Source organism: Zonotrichia leucophrys, chromosome 3 (assembly GCF_028769735.1).
Source record: "Zonotrichia leucophrys gambelii isolate GWCS_2022_RI chromosome 3, RI_Zleu_2.0, whole genome shotgun sequence".
NCBI classification, from domain to species: Eukaryota; Metazoa; Chordata; class Aves; order Passeriformes; family Passerellidae; genus Zonotrichia; species Zonotrichia leucophrys.
Window position 1 is genome coordinate 76,958,052 of NC_088172.1, and position 15,270 is coordinate 76,973,321.

At 39.9% G+C, this 15,270-nt stretch overlaps 1 protein-coding gene across 3 annotated transcripts in view; it reads left to right on the forward strand.

The window, feature by feature from the left end:
- The window catches only part of DAAM2 (dishevelled associated activator of morphogenesis 2), a 202,947-nt gene that overhangs the window by 9,586 nt on the left and 178,091 nt on the right, over window positions 1-15,270 (forward strand). For all 3 annotated transcript variants that reach the window (XM_064708908.1, XM_064708912.1, XM_064708909.1), the window contains one exon: window positions 8,569-8,695. The gene's annotated coding sequence lies outside the window, so the exon portion shown is untranslated. The remainder of the gene's footprint in view (window positions 1-8,568; window positions 8,696-15,270) is intronic.

Sequence of the window (15,270 nt, forward strand, 5' to 3'; positions counted from 1 at the left end):
ACAAAACTACAAGGTTTATTTCTTAGGTTTTCTGTACAGACTGTGTGAGCTTAAATCCATGAGCTCTCTATGTTCCTATATTTGTCGCAATTGGAATTTTAAAGCTTCTCACCAACATTTTGGAGGCCTGTTTCTAGGCCTGAATTTTGCCATTTGATGTGGATCATACACACTGCATCTTGTGATGCTATCAGGGTGGGAAATAATGGGCCCTGTAGCCTCAGTGAAGCTCACAGAGAAATTCACTCATGGGTGTCACAGAAGCAGTTTTCCCAGTCCTGTGATATTTAGCCTAGAAAATCTCCATGTAGAATAAGATGTCACACTGGATTTGTTTAGTAGCTCTGGGCTTCAGTTATCTCTGAACATCCCATGAAGGTTTAGGGTCACAGCAAATGCTGTACTGCTCCTAGGCAAATGCAGCCAGACTGAAGTTTGTTCAGCGGTCATTGTGCCTGGCTCTTAAAACACCAAGCTCACATTTACATATTTACTGAGACACAGTAATCACCGCATTATACCAGCGTCTGTGTATCTGACACACCCAGTGATTTGTTTGCAGACTTTCCCACACCCTTGGAGTTGCTACTTAGTTTGGATCATTTTTGCCGTGTCTGTGTCAGGTGTCTTTTTCTCTCCAGATATTTTTAGGTGCAGCTGATTGCAGCAGGTCGAGAGGACAACACAAGTCTGCCTTTTGCAGCTCACCTGTGTTGCACCATTAGAGAGCATTAAAGCAATCAGGGAACTGGGCTGATTATTGTAGGTGCCTTTCAATCGAGCTGCTCTAATTTTACTTCTATTCTACTCCTGCTTATGGAAGGTTTTTTTGTTGATATTGTTAGGCTTGGTTTGCTTTTTTTAATTTTTTTTTTTAAATGTGTGGCTTCTACCCATGTATTTACCATTGTTCATTCTTTTTGCCCTCCTTTCTTCAGGCAGCAGAGGAATATCATAGCACTGAGGATCCAAGATGGGCATAACTAAACATCACCACACTGAACCACTGGGCCAACACAGGACCTTTATATTCTCACTGTCATTTGGTATCAGAACAAGGATTTTTTTTAGATTTCTTCTTTAAATGGTCTTTTCAATGTGTCAGAAATCTGTGTGGTTATGTTTATTAGTATTTTATGGTTATTTTGCCTTGTTTGACATGTGTCAGCTACTAAAGGTTCTGTGCTGTAAAATGCCTCAGAGGTGACTAAGTGGCTCCTTGTCCTGCCTGCTTTGCTAATTGCGTTGAGCCAAGTGGTGTCTGTTGGGTATGCAAGCATGGAGGGTGAGGAAGGGCTTTGACAACTCAAGGAAACTAATGAGTTGTAGGAAAGAGCTATGATGCTGGTTTGGCCAATAATTACAGGCTGCAGACTTCACAGGTCCCAAAAGCTAAGCAAACTCCATCTTGCTTAATACTTTGGTAAAATACTGAAGGGTATATGTAGCAGTGCTGATCACTTAGAGGCATATATCAATTTGGAATCAGGTCTAAGAACAAAATCTGGGGAATTTCATATTATAGGATATCAGAGCTTCTTGTCTGTGCTCCACAGTGCTTTTGAGCGCTAAACTAGTAATCTGTGAGGAAAAATTACAACAGTTTAGACTATCAGAAAACATAACTTATAAAATAAAGTAACAATTTTGGTCAGTGCTTTATTTGGTTCAGCAATATACATAGGTCTCGGATACTTATGATTAGGTACACTAAAAATGGGACACAGCCTAATATAATGGACTTTGATTTCTAGTTTCTTTTTGTCTTATGGTTGCTTGTTTCTGATTCAACACAGATTTTGAACAAATTATCCAATTCCAAAAATTGTTAATATAGATGGTCCCTTGGACTCCTCTGCTCTGTGTCTGGGAGTTGGATTCTACTGGTACAATTGCATTATAACATTTACAAAAATATTTCTTATCTTTTGATGCTTCAGTTTTTGTGTTAAAAATGTATATAATTTATGATGCAACACAAAACACCACAGCTCTAACAGATTTTGGCTTTAGCCTGTAGGGCTTGGGTTTTTTTTCAGAACTGGTGAGCATACAAATCACCAGTTGACTTCAAAAGAAATTGTGGGTGCAGAGGCATTCAGTCATTTGCCCAGGGTCACAGTGATGGTCAGGATCAAGGTCCACAGGGCAATTCCTGGATCCAAGTAAATAAACACACATGCCAGACCGGTAGATACTTCTGAGCTGTGCAGGGATCTTGTGTAGCTGCACCTTTAGAAGTGGGTCTTGATCAGATTTAAACAGCTACACTTTTATAAAGAAAATAGCTATTGCCACCTGTGCAGTGACAGCAACTACCAGGTGAATAGGAACTATTGTACACCATTGAAAGTGTCTTTTCAACTGTAATGGTTGTTTTTGAAGTATCACAGCTTGGGAATTGCTTGGAATGCTCCTTCTGTGTTGACTTGACCTACCTGTTTCCAAAGTGTTGAGCCAGTGCTTCATTTTTTATCTCACCGTGACTGACCTTGCACCAGAGATGTGTGTGAACAATGCAGCAAGCCCTGCTGGTTTTGGTGGTTATTTGGGGTTTTTTTTGTGGTTTTTTTTTGTTTGTTTGTTTGGGTTTTTTGTTTGTTTGTGTTTTTTTCTTTTTGTTGTTTTTTTTGGGGGGGGTTTTGTAATTTTTTTTTTCATATCCACTGCAGTAAGTTTAAGGCTTACTAGAAGATTTAGCAGCTATATAAAGCAGCATGTTGGAGTGCCATCACATCCTCATTCTTCCTTATAGTGTCAGCTGAATTGGCCAGGGAGTCCTGACTGCACCTTTTCACAAAGTCCATGAGCTCTCATTAGCACACTCCAGTGACTGGGGTGCAGCATGCTGAGCAAAACCTCCACATACTTCAGGAATAATGTAATCTGGTTTCTTGTCTGAGGTCTAAACATGATTTATCTAATAGTGATTTAGAACTTAAATAGAAGCAAATCTGGAGAAGTGGGCTAAATATTTTTCTCATTTAGCTGAGTTGTCTAAACACTGGGGACTAAGAGCTTATGCAGAACCTTCTAACACTGAGTGAGTCAGGCATGATTATCCCTCTTTTAGAGAGTACAGAGTCAGAGACATGAATTGGCTTGCCCATGCCCACACAGAAATGCACAGGTAATGTCAGCATTACAACTTGGTTACTCAGAAGTGCACAGATGTGCAACATATATCGCACTTCTTCCCACCCTAAGTGCCATAAAGACTGCTTAAAAGGCTATATTCTTATCTTATTAACTTTTCTGAGTATGGGTTTTCTCTTTCATTTTGATTTTCTGTTTAATATAAAAATAATCACAACTAAAGCAAAGTATTTCAACATGTACATTTTCATCATCATTGAAAAACTTCAGTTCTTTGGATCTGAAAATGTTTGTGCCTGTAGAACATTCTTTTATTGACTCTTCTGGGTAAACCTGTACACACTGGTGAAAAGTGGGAGAGAGCATATGAAGATTTTTCAAAAGTGATTGAAGAAAATTTTCCTGGCTCTACAAAGCACAATGCTGAAAATGAGAGGGCAATCAATTTAAATGAAACCAGTAAGTTCTAAAGGTTCATGATGCTGATGCTGAGACTTGGGTTTCCTGTCTCTTGACAATTTACGAATACTTTTGTCTCTCCCTTAATGCTGGACATAACTGTTTGTGTCAACTTCCCTGTGTCCCAGAGTAGAATCTGCAGGCCCTTTCCTTTAAAGCTTTTGGAATTTACATAACCCTGCAATTGTAGCAATGCAAAATGTGGCTCTGGTTACAATAACAAGGGTTTAGGGAACGCAGGGAGAGATTGCAGCAGCAAAGGCATAAAAGTAAAACAAAACAAAACTCTACATGCTGTTTTAATTTTCAGCAGCCACGTGAGAACTGTCCTGCAGTTCCTGGCTATAAATAAATCTCTGCCATCATAGGAAGACAAAAATCAAAACAGTTCACATTCCTTCCAAATTTTCTTAAGGTTATAAAAAATAAAGGAATGGTAAATATTTCAAAAGTAGAGTGTGTCTTTGCTAAGGAATGTCAAATTATTACTCAAGGGGGTTGATATTTGCATTGAGTAAAGAAATTTGGCATTAAACCTCTCTTTTCCTGCTCCATCTCTGCCAGGTCTTTTAAGAAAACCACTTAGGACTGCGTTTAGAAAGTTTGCCAGGCAATGCTTCTTAGAACTCCATGCATTCACTGCCTTAGTATCAGCTGAGGCAGGAACTTCCTTTGAGATGAATGAGCATTACACAGAAGTATGACTGTTGCTTCTTGTCAGATGTTACATTCCAGTTCTTTTACATGGTGTGTTAGGAAGGTGGAGACAAGGATCACTTCATTGCATAGTGAAATGCTATGGCACTGATAGATGCAGGTGTGAATACAGAAGCAAACAATGCTCACACCAAAAGCAACACTATAAGAAGAAGCAGGCCTGCTTGATAAGTAAGATTAGAGTTATTACATGTGGCCAAACAAAGATTTGATCTCCTGATCAAATCCAGTTTTTTCATCAGAATGAAAAATTGTTACAATTGCAAATGTTCTAGGACAAGCTACCTCACTTTTAGACTCAGGAGTGAGAAGATGTAATGCCACGTGAATTGTGACTAAGGATAGCTCTTCAGGGATTTTAAGGACAGACTGAATCATGAAATGGTAACAAGGGCATGAATGGAGATAACCTTTAGCAGAGAGCCCTAGAGTAAACAGGCCCACATGAGGGTTTCTGTACGTTGATGAGGTGAAAACATTTTGTTGAAACTTCCTTCTCAGAAGGTGGTGATGCCTTAAGTTTTAGCCAGTCTAAGGCAACAATAGAGATACAAGTCTACCATGTGTTAGTGTGGTGAAGTCCCAAGCAGTAGGACTGGAGACTGTGAAAGAAATATCAACACCAGCAGACTGGGATGGAATTGTGTTATCCAGGGAAACTGATTTAAATTGACCCTGAGCTGTGGTATTGATTTGACTGGGCATGAGGTCTCCCAGAACAGGATATATTTGAATTTCTGAGTGCTCCCTAAAAGCATAGGAAGGAAAGCTGCAGCAGAGGAGGAGTCTGATGTTGCTGTGAAATGGTTCTCCAATTATAGGACCTGTTTCACACTACCTCATCATGGTGATGGACCATAAAACAGCTGAGAGCTTGTGGGAAATAAACCAGAACTTTGGTAGATGTCTGTTAAAAATAAAAAAAATGAGTAAACACACACCTTCTTCGGACAACTGGAGGAGGCTCATGACCACCTCAATGTCTGCTGGAAGCGCAATACCACACAGCACAAGAAATCCAGGAGGTTTTTGGAGTGATGACACTTTCCTAACACAGATAATGGTTGAGCTGAAGAAAAGAGTCACTCTACTGGACCAGGCATTTACAAACAAGGAAGAACAGACTGGGGATGTGAAAGTTAATGGTAGCTTAGGCTGCAGTGACCATGGAATGGCAGAGTAAGGATCCTGAGAGGAGAGAGCAGTACCAAAACTAGGATAACAACCTTAGAATTCAGAAGAGCAGATTGTGGCCTGATCAGGGACATCTTTGAAAGAATTCCACCAGACTTGGCCCTGGCAAGAAGAGAGGTCCGTGAGAGTCCAGTGATTTTCAAGGATCACCTCTTTTAAATTCGAGTTCCTCGTGATGAGCAGTGAATGAAACAAAAGTGTCAGGAGGCACATGTAGGTAAGGAAGGAGCTTCTAACTAAATAGAAAAGAAATTTTACAAGAGGTGGGAGTATGGTCAGGAGGCTTGAAAGGAATGTAGACTGAATGTGTGGGGATGGGATAAGGAAAACCAAGACCTACCTGGCCTTGAGTCTGCTAAGGGACATACAGGACAACAAAAAGGGTGTCTAAAGGGAGAACAATTGCAAAAGAAAGAAGAAGGAAAAAGCAGACCCACTGTTGAATAGTCTAGGGAACCTGTCAGCTACAATGTATGGAGTAAGGAACACTCACCCTTGATTAATAAGAATTGGATTAGGTAATATTTAACTGAACTGTACAAATAAACAAGTAACCACACAAATAAACCTGGTACCACACAAAAATGCTGAGGGAGCTGTTTAATGTCAATGTGAAGCCACTCTTGATTAGCTTTGAAAGGTTATAGCCGCTGGGGGTGATTCCTGAGGACAGGAAGAAAGTAGTTGTTATTTTTATCTTCAAGAGGGATGAGAAAGGTTGTCTGGACAGGGTGGGGAGCCTCCTCTCAATCTCTAGAAAGGTGAAGGAATACACTGTCCTAGAAACCAATTCCAAACATATGAAGGACAAGAATATGAACAGAAGTACTCAGCACAAATCCATAAGGAGAAATCATTCCTGACCATCCAAATAGCCTTCTATGATGAGATAAGGAGAGACTGGTAGGCGGTCTTTATCTTGACTTTGGTAAGGCTTTTGACACTTTTACATAATGTCCTTATTGACAAACTGATGAACTATGGGCTAGATAAGTGATTAGTGACATGGCTTAGTAGCTAGCTGAGCTGCTGGGCTAGAAAGGTTGTGGTCAGCAGCAAACAGATCAGCTGCAGGTCACACAAATAGATTATCCTAGGTTTAGTTCTGTGATACAAAACTGCTTAACATCTTCATGAATGGCCTGGGTGATGGGACTGACTGTACGTTAACCAAATTTGCTGACAACATAAAACTGGGAAGAAAATTGATAGACCAGATGGTTATACTGTTGTTTGGAGGCATCTCAACAGGAGTCTCATGGAATTCAACAAAGGAAAATACCAAGCCCTTTTCTGAGGAGGGAAAGCCTCATGCAGCATCACAGGCTGAGGCCAACCAGTTGGAAAATAGCCTTGTGCAAAATGACCCAGAGTTCAGGTAGACAACACCTAGAACCTGAGTCTGAATGTACCACTGTGGCAGACAACAGCCTTGGACAATAAACAAAACTGTCAGCAAGTCAAAACAAATGATCTTTTATCTCTGCTCAACATCTGGAGTGTTGTGTTGAGCTCTGGGGTTCTGCAGGGCAAGAAAGATATGGAGAGAGTTCAATAAGGGGTTGCAAAGATGGTTAAAGGACTGGTATATCTGACATAGAAGGAGAGAACGAGAGTCCTGGGACTGCTTATCAGTATATATGAATACTTGTTGATGTGAGGAGTAAAGAAGATGGATCACCACTTCTCTGTGATGCCCAGTGGCAGGATGAGAGTTGATAGGCACAAACTGAAGCATAGTAAATTCCATTTAAACATAAGAATAATAATTTAATGTGTGTGTGATCAAAACACTGAAGCAAGTTGCTAAAAGACATTATGGAGGCTCTATATGCAGAGATACTCAAAACCTGACTGGAGGGGCTCCAGGCAACCTTCTCTAGTTGACTCCTCTTTGAGCCCAAGGTTTGGAGGAGATGATTGCCAGAGGTCTCATCCAGCCTTATCTGTTCTGTGCTCTGTGATACCTATTTTTTTTTCTCATGGCTGAGTCAAAGCAGCTCAAGAATTGTCATCGTAGCTGGCACTTATTATTTCGGTCCAAGTACTACTTGTGATGGATCATCCCACATCTTCTTAAAATAAGTGACACCAGAGCAAAAATCAGGAATTGTGGTGGAAGGTTTTTGTGGAGTGGGGAATTTCTTCCTGTCTTATATACAGTTTGAGGTTGGGTAGAGGAATTCACTCTTTTGTGATTCTAATGTGGTGTCTTTCACCAGTATGAAACACTAACAGGGGGGTGGGAGAAGAGAAGAGAGAGAGACAGAGTGGCCTGAATTTTGCTGATGTTGATAGCCCTGTGTTAAAGTTGATACGGTTACTTCGTGGGGTTAATGAGGGAAAGCAAAGCCCTGTTTTTGTTATCCCCCAAAAGAATACAGTTTCTATGAATAACCTTAAGGTGCACATGGAGAAATTGACAATTCTAATGATGTTTCTCCTTAAGCAGTTTAGAAAAATACCATGGGAAGCAAACAAGGAAAAGGTCGCCTTAATGGTATTTCCTAAAGTGGCAGGCAGTACAGCAGCATTTGTGGAATGTCCTGGAGTACACTCATTTGGCTTTAATAAAAACTAATGAAAAAACCCAACAACAAGAAAATTAGCTGAATGATAAAAGCAAATAATTCAAAACAGATTTCCTTATAAATCCTGGAAATCATCTGTTTACAGCATCTCATAGAAAGAAGACAGCACCAATAGTTCTGTACCATCTGAAAAATATCTTTTGTATGTTAACCACACTATGTGCAGAAAAAAGGTGTTTCTTTTTCTTTTTCAATGATCACTTATGATCCCTATACTCAGAGTTAATGTGTAGAGTAACAAATCAATTTGTCTGCAGTGCAGTTGCAATCAGTGTTGAAGATATAGTGGAAAATGTGAGATATGCATATTGGATTTGATTGTAGCATATATTAAGAGCACTGCTGAGTGCTTCAGTGAAGACAACTCCTGCACTGAAAATAAAAAAGACCATATAGGAACCTCTGTACATATTTCTTCTGTAATTTCATTTGAAAGTGAAAAAACATTGGAGATGCCTTTTATATTGAGAGAAAGCTAAAAAAAACTATTTATTTGCAATTGTTTCTCTAGACGACCATCTCTGCAGTCAAAGCAGCCAAAGAGGGGCTCTTCCTACACAGTGAGGACCTGAACTGAACAGAGACCTACAGAGAGAGAGAGAGAGAAGATCGAGTCAGAAACATCTCAGATCATCCAGGTTAGTACTGATTTGCATATGGGGAATGGAAGAGGAGCAGAATACCAGGGAATAAAAATAGCTGTCATTTTGTTTTCTTAAACATGTATGATGTGTCCTACATTCACCAGGCAAGAGGAACCTTCTGTATACTTCGAGGTGGTAAGATGGTTCTTCAACTTTAGAGCAAAGTTACAGCAAACAGGGCCTCACAAGCCTCAGTAAAGCAAAAACAAAGTGTGTTTAGAAGCAGCACATATCCTAATGGCATAAAAATTGTAACCTCCAATCCCATCTGTGTTTTTACCCCATCACCATTTCAGCAGAACAGAACTGGTATCTAGGCTCTACTACAAGAGTTAGTCATACCATTACTCTGTCTGAGGGCCAACATATTAACTTGGTTTAGATTCTAATTACAGTCTAAACTGGAGGCATTTCTTGTAAGTTAGTAAATAGACTTATTGGAAATTATAGTTTAGTAACGTTCTTCATTTTATGCTCCTTCCTTCCTTCCTTCCTTCCTGCCTTCCTGCCTTCCTGCCTTCCTGCCTTCCTGCCTTCCTTCCTTCCTTCCTTCCTTCCTTCCTGCCTCCCTCCCTCCCTCAGTGTTTTGGGCTATTAAGAATTTGTGCATCCAATTTGTCTATAAAGCCTAATTACACCTAGTGTCCCATGGTTTTCAATATAATTTTTTTTTTTCTCGTAGCCTTGCAACAGTTATTTACAGAGACAAAACAATGTGAAACCTTTTCTTCCCATGGTATTTGCACTTTATGTGAAGCAAGGCTATGAAGTCTCGTGACCCAGTTCCCTACTGACACCAGCTCTGCAGCAGTATTTACATGAGTGCAGTGTGAGTGTGGAGTGTGGCTGAGTTAGGAAGGTGCCTGATGTGAATGAGCAGGGCAGTGGTAAATCAGCGGTCAGGGCTCAAGCTCCATCGTCCTTCTGATGAACTGAGCAGTAAGTTTCCTGTGGTTGTCTCCATAGGCATGACACTGTCTCTCTGTCAGTATCCTAAATAGTTTCCACAGCTGTTGGAACCTCACAGACACCAATACAAAAAAATAAAAGTGCTAAATTCAGATTCTGTCATGTGAAACAAAACATGATGTTTGTCTCACAGCTCCAGTTTTCTATATGTTTATGGTTATGTATTCAAAAGATACAGATTTGCTACCCATAATTTTAAAACATTGTTATTTTACATGTTTGAAGTCTTTTGAAAAACCGACTAATTAATTCCTGATTAGGAACATCTCTCTAGGTGACCAGGTTCTTCTCTGGCAGTGCAGTGGTCCAGGAGCAAACAATGGTTTGAGGGGCTCAGTCTCTGTGCATGAAACTCTTGCACAGAACCAGGGCCACTACCTAGTTAAATATGTGCTGCTCTCCTGGCATACACCAAGTTTCCCTCCGGCTCAGACTGCCAGGATGGAATTAAAGCTTGCAGAACCTGGGTGTGCCCCTCTTCACTCAACTGCTTCACAGAGAAAGAAATGTATTTTTTGTCTCCAGAGCAACTCTGCCTTCTGGTAAACACGCATGTGCTACTTAGCTCACTGAAACATGGGTGCTCTACATTCCCTGTAAAATGAACCCTCTTGCCAAGTACAACAAAGACAGTTTTCTTCTCTCTTGCCCTCACCCTCACAGTCAAGCAGATTTCCAAGAAAGCAAGTCAGCATAATTTGCCTAGAAGGAGCCACCTTTCCATAGGAACATTGTCCCATTTCCAGGACTCCTAAGCATACAGGAAATCCTGTAAAGAAGGTCAAGTATCCTTTGGGAAAGTGTGTGTCACAAAGTAGGACAGATTTCATGTGATAAAAATTATGTTTAAGAAAAATCAGGGCAGGTTAAAAGTAGTGTAAGAGAGGGAGGGCAAAAAACCCCAAAGCAAAAGAAACCAACAAAAACACAAACCCAAGCTGAACTAAAGCACCAAAGCCCCCAAAGCCAAAATAAAGAGCTTGGCTATCAAATACTGAAATGAAATGTCATTTGCAATTAATTGCTATAATAAGGTCAACTGCCTTCCTAATTGATTTCTGCTTCTTACTAGGGGATCAGTGCTGCTGATTACTTTGCATGTAAACTTCCAAGAATATGAGTAATCAGAGTTTAGCAAGACACACCAACTGAAATTAATTCTTCTAGGTCTTCTGCAAAGAATACACAGTAAACAAATGTTGTCCCCTGTGCAGCATCACTGATAGAACCAGGGCTTTTTGCTCCAGCTACTTTTTTCCACTGAGATGCTACAAAGCAATTAAAAGAACGCAGAACTGGGTATGTCGAAATAATTTTCAGAGGAAGTGAGATTTCTTGGTAGAATAGGAGCAGTGGAACATCTCAGTCACCAATTCTGCAGAAAGGAGGATATTTAGCTGGAGTTCCCTGCCTGCTGAGCAGCTGTTTCAGGATCCAATAGCAGCCAAGTATCGTTTCAAAATTCCCAAGGCTATTCTATTGGCACTAGGGTCTTAACATGCCTCTGTCAGCTTATAGACCATAGAGTTACAAGGGCAGCTTAAAAACTGTCATTTACTGTTTCACTTTGGTTTTGTGTCAACCAGTAGTCAACCATAGTAAAAGATCTGGCCTAGATCCTGCGTCAGAATACGAAGGGAAAATGGCCTTTCCCTTTTTTCTCTGTTCCTTTGATAGATACCACTTTGATTTTTCCTGGAAGTCACTGAGATCTCTGTTCTCATAGCTGGAGACTGGCTTTACTTCTGACTGTATTAATGCCCTTTTCTTGATTGGAACAAGACATGTTGACCTAGACCATTGCTAATTAAATGATGGTCAATACACCATCAGGTATTTCCTAATCACTTCCAAAACTTAAAAAGGCCCTCAAGCCCCTCCCCTCTATGCAGCTAAACAAGTCCATGTGCATATATCAGGAGAATAAAAATGAAAATAACCCCTGATCATTCAGAGCCCAAACTCTATTAGTGGAAGTTTATGTTGCAGAGCAGCTTAATCAGCTTGGATTCTTTTTCAAAAAGGCAAAAAAAATCCTTCAAATGAAAAACATTGAAGTATGTCACTAAGCAGATCATTATTGGAACAGCTGCCTAGGGACAAGCTCAGCCACCTTAGTTCATATATTTAGTAAAATGTAGACAACAACATATTCATAATAATATTTGTGATGCAGGTCACCTGCCTGCATACTGCATCTTCCTGTAAGGTGACCATTTGGTAGAACAGAGATTTTTAAAATAAAAACTATTCCTCTGGAAGATGGGAAAATATATACAGAATAGAAGGAAGCAATCAAAAATGATGAGGAAGGCAGAGGAAGATTGCAATTAGAGGGCACAAATCAGTGCCTTCTAATTTGCTAAATGAAATTCAGCTGAACAACTGTTTTTCTAAAGCTCTGCTCTGTGCAAGATATCATAAAGAAGTTCAAAATGGTCATAAGGTGTTAAGTGTGAACACAACACAAATTTCTTCAAGGGAGGTAAATGAAGCCATGATGAAGTTGCTGACTACAAATATTTACAGTTGTCAGGGACTGGTAAATACCTTTAATTGCCTACAGATGATCAGAGTTTTAGTGGCAGGAAATTTAATCTAATTCTGGCTGATTCTGACTCTCTTGCCTTCAGGGATGTGGGTTTCAGTTGGGCTGTTATCTGAAAATAGAGATTCACTTTGAAGATGTTTGAGATATACCAAACAAAACTACAGGGAGAAAAGAAACAACTCCTGTAAAACTTTCATATTTGTTTTCTTTTTACTTCCAGCTAAGGTAAAGACAACTCACTTTCTAAAAGGCTCTAAGCTTCTTCTTTCTGAAGAGTAAATGCCTTTCCTCTTTCCATAGCTGTTATCCAAGATGCAGCAAATACTGATGTTCCTTTCCTTTTCCTTTTCCTCTCCCTTTTCCTTTTCCTTTTCCTCTCCCTTTTCCTTTCCCCTTCCCTTCCCTTCCCTTCCCTTCCCTTCCCTTCCCTTCCCTTCCCTTCCCTTCCCTTCCCTTCCCTTCCCTTCCCTTCCCTTCCCTTCCCCTTCCCTTCCCTTCCCTCTCCTTCTCCTTCCTCCCTCCCTCTCCTCTCCTCTCCTCTCCTCTCCTCTCCTCTCCTCTCTCTCCTCTCCTCTCCTCTCCTCTCCTCTCCTCTCTCTCCTCTCCTCTCCTCTCCTCTCCTCTCCTCTCCTCTCTCTCTCCTTTTCTTTTCTTTTCTTTTTCTTTTTCTTTTTCTTTTTTCTTTTCTTTTTTTCTTTTCTTTTTTTTCTTTTTCTTTTTCTTTTTCTTTTTCTTTTTCTTTTTCTTTTTCTTTTTCTTTTTCTTTTTCTTTTTCTTTTTCTTTTTCTTTTCCTCCTTTTCCTTTTTCTCCTTTTCCTATTTCCTTTTTCCTTTTTCCTTCTCCTGCCAGCACACAACTTGTGCAGGCCACTTACTGCATCTTAACCAGTACAGGTACAAGTATTTAACAGGTTTGAGAAGCCAATAGAGGCCTTGGAATCCCAGTTGTTTACAAGGAGCTGTAAACAACACAGGAAAAACACAGGGAAAAGGGTGAAAATTGAAATGTGCTGCCTTGAGAAAGGTCCACCATCTTATTATGATGGATACAGATTTGAATGCAGTTTTAGTTGACCTAAATTTTTTAGTGTGGGCCATTCTATGAAGGGAAACCCAATATTTTCATTTAAGAACAATTAGTAGAAGTAGCTTGATAACTAGTACATTGACTTCAGGCATTTTCAAGAAATTATCTTCATACTGAATGCCATAACTTCCATTAACTACACAACTCTTACAGATCTGATAAGGTTTAGTTCCTAGGAACAAATTTATTTATCTATTCCTAACTAATTTTTTAATTGAGAAAATAAAATCACCAAAAATAAATGCTTGTGCTGGGTTTGCAGTGGCATCTTACAAAACCATATTCTTCCACAGTGTGAAGAATGCTGCAGGAAAACAACACCAGCAATAAATCAGATGCAAGCTAACCCTGCCACAGTTTCCCTCAGACATCTGCCCAAATATACTCATGTGTAAATGCATACATGCATGCACATTTGCGTACATACATTATGGTTCATCAAGTGCAAAAAAAATCTTGTGGTATTAAAAGTTATAAATTTTAAATAATACTGAATGTTACTTCAGATGAGCTTTGTCCAGATCATTACTTTTTAAAAGTTCAAGGCAGGTTCTCAAAGTGATGTATCAACAAGATAGTGATGATATCAAGTGATGATATCAACATTAAATATGTTGGTTATATTAGGATTGAAAAACTTTAATCTAAAAAGCATATATATATATGCACATGTACCCCAGAACTGAAGTGTCCTTATTCATCTGGCAGTCAGTGAGGGGTGGAATCCAGCCTTAGATCAGATGGTGTGGTTTCAGCCTAAAGTTAAAATTAATTTTAGGAGGATTATATAAACTAAACAAATGTACATGTATTTCTGTTGTATTGGCTATACATGCCTCATTTCAGCCCATCAGCAACAGGGGACAGAACTTTGTGTGGTTCATTGGTACGTGGCAATAGCGATGGCTCCACCACCACCTTACATCCAACGTCAGCGTACAGCAGTATTACCACTATACTGTATTTCAGTATTACTACTATACTGTATTTCACACTGGAGGGATGCTCAGAATGTTGTGTGGCATTTCAGAGACTGCAGGGATGATGTGAGGGTAGGAAAGTGCTGCTAGTCCTGTACCCTGTGGTGACCGAGCTGCTGAGCCTGTGGCTGCACGGGGTGGTGGTGTCAGGCAAGGCACGCAGCCAAGCGCACAGAGCCGTGGTGTTTACTCTCACTGTCAGATGGAGCAGGCAGCCTGGCACTGGCTCCCCTCTCACAATGGACACTTTTGTTGTTAGATTAATATACCCGTGTCCTTTTGTTTTGATGAGGGATCTAACAAACACTTCATATCTACAGAGGTGGAGCAACATGTCAGAGAAGCTTTTGCTTCTCTCTTCTTAAAGGAATATGGTTTTGAGTGGCAAACTATTTGATTTTCTATGTCCCTTTCCCCTTTTCACTCCTAACTATTCTGGGCCCTTATACATAAATAATACTACAGCTTCTTTGGTTTTGACCTTGGTCTTCAGAACCTAGAAATCATTCGTAAATTGAGAAGGACCTGCCTTTGTAGCTACGTTTGTGCTGCCTTGCAAAGTAGACATTATGTGATACAACGTTCAGAGAGACAAACACACCTTTTTTTTTGGCACCCTTGGCAGGACTTTTGGTTTTGCTGTCCCCTATAAGCTAAGACACAAAAAGACCTCCTGTGAAAGGTCACTTCTTGTGCAAGGGGAATGCTCCACTGAATCAAACATTTCAGCAAACTGCAACACTTTTCAGTTTTCTCTGAGGTTTCTCTAGTTCAGTATTTAATAATAAAAAACTGGATTCACCATAAACTTCTATTCCAAGCAGTTGCTAATGCAAGTATTGAATTTATGTAACACCAGAATTTAATATACCTCGTAATTGAGCGAACAGAGTCACAGAAGTAATCAGTCATTACCTAGTTTCATTTACTGGTGACTAAATATTGAAGAATGCATCAGAATTCAAATTCTATGTCCTTGTTT